This window comes from Myotis davidii, unplaced genomic scaffold (genome assembly GCF_000327345.1).
Source record: "Myotis davidii unplaced genomic scaffold, ASM32734v1 scaffold225, whole genome shotgun sequence".
Taxonomy (NCBI): Eukaryota; Metazoa; Chordata; class Mammalia; order Chiroptera; family Vespertilionidae; genus Myotis; species Myotis davidii.
The window spans coordinates 2,586,704-2,588,951 of NW_006296222.1; positions in this window are offsets into that span (position 1 = coordinate 2,586,704).

Sequence of the window (2,248 nt, forward strand, 5' to 3'; positions counted from 1 at the left end):
ATTGCCTTTTATGAGGTGCATGCATAGCTAGTGTCAAGGTGTTGTGGGTGGCAAAAACAGCACCAGGTGTTAGACACATGGGATCAGACCGGGACCCCATGGTCCCAGGACCTGGGTTCAGCAACCTTGGTACTGGAGTTCTGGCTAGGAAAAGAATTCAAAGCCAAGATTCAAACTATAAGAGAACATTCATTTGGAAAATCACAGAGGAAGAAGAAGTAATTCCTAGAAGAAATAGGCTTAGGAAGTAAGTTATAGAGGAAGGAGCTTAGCGGTAAGGAAGGTAAAGGTGATATGTCTGTGGAGGCAGGTTAGGAGGGGAAAGAAAAGGCGTGGGTGTACTCCTGGAGGGAGAGTGCGCTGGGTCCTCCCTCTGTCCTAAGGGTATTTTGTTTTTTGGTGGTAGTGGTGGTGGTTTTTTTGTTAATCCCTCACCTGAGGATATTTTTCCACTGATGCTTAGAGAGAGTGGAAGGGAGGGAGAGAGAGAAGAAGAAGGAGAAGAAGAGAGAGAGAGAGAGAGAGAGAGAGAGAGAGAGAGAGAGAGAGATGAGAGAAAGAGAGAGAGAAACACATCCATTGTTTGCCTCCCCGCATGCACCCTGGCCAGATTGAGCCTGCAATCAAGATGTGTGTCCTTGACAGGAATCTAACTCAGGACCCTTCAGTCCCCTGGCCGATGCTCTAGCCACTGAGCCAAATCGGCTAGGGCTGTCTTAAGGGTTTTAAAGGTAGAGATTTTAAGGGAGGTCCTAGGGGAAGATCTCAATAGAATATTCAGCAGCTTCCCAGGTGTGTCCTTTCAGGGTTGTGATTTATTGGTCAGCGCCTGGGCAGGGGCTCATTATTCAATTAGTCTGGTTCTGAGGTCAGCTGGGAGGGAGGGTGTAGGGAGGGGAGGGGGGTCTGGTTTTGCTGCTTATCTGGGCCTGGAGCTGAAATACAACTGAGGCCTAGATGTTATCTCTATTGTAGAAATGATCAGGGGGTCCAAACCAAATGACCAGTGATATACTAAGGGAGGAAAGGTCACCCTGGGGATGAGGTCCCACCTACAATTGTCCTTTGCTAGGCACCCAGGAATTTCCTCCCTGGTAACCTTCTGGACCTGGCCCATCATCCTTGCACTGTTCATGTCAGTCTAACTGCCTACCACAAATATAAGAAACATCCAAATCTATAAGTATTTTTTATGAGTTTATTTGAGACAAACTGACAATTGCCAGGAAGCAGAATCCCAATGGATTGAGAAAATGCCCCAGGAAAGGGCAGTATTACCACTTATTTTATACATCAGAATCAAAGGGGAAGACGGAAGGGGGTTTACATGAAGTGCATTAGTGATAGATAAGGGAGGGGAGAGAAAGCAAAGCTGGGAAATCTCTGGGAAAGGATAAAAAGGAAGAGGGTAGACACATGCTTCTTTTACTTAGGTGGGTATAGAGTAGTTAAGGGGAAAATACCGGCCGAGCACGTGACAACCCACCAAGAACTGCTTTGGTCAGGCACTATGTAGGCCTCCCCTGAGCTTGTCGGGCTCAGTATATGGCCCCTTTTGCATCCACACTAAGTAGTTAACAGTTAACAACTGACATGATAATAATAACAATGAGCGGATTTGTGGTCTCTGCTCTGGTGCAGTGGTTGTGCTTTGAGGGGTAGTGGGGGGAGGAAATTATTTTGTTATTCCAAAGGTACATTATCAGTATGTTATTGTAGATGCAAAAAAAAAAAAAAAAAAAAAAGGGCAACAGGCAGGCTCAGTTGAGGTAAAGATTGACCTTTGTGAGGGGAAAATACCGGCCGAGCACGCGACAACCCACCAAGAACTGCTTTGGTCAGGCGCTATGTAGGCCTCCCCTGAGCTTGTCAGGCTCAGTATATGGCCCCTTTTGCATCCACACTAGGCAGGCAGGGAATTTTACAAACTGACTTGTAAGATCAAGACAAATCATACATTCATTTCAAAACTCAGTAAGCCCAGGGTTGTGTGCCAACTACCTGAATCTGAAGGGGCCACTGTCACAAACTGCTGATAGCTCATAAACGCTGCATATGCCCTAGCTTTGGTGTTTTGGCTCTACAAGTGTTTCAAAGGTGTCTCTTCGTGATTCTTTTGGTTTACTTTATAGTAAGCATAGTAACTTCAGTTCATCACGGAGAAGGAAGCACTTTAAGCAAGAAGAAATGTAGGTGCATCTGGGAAAAGACAGCACTGATGGCTCTTGTGCCTTCTGAGTGTGTTGGG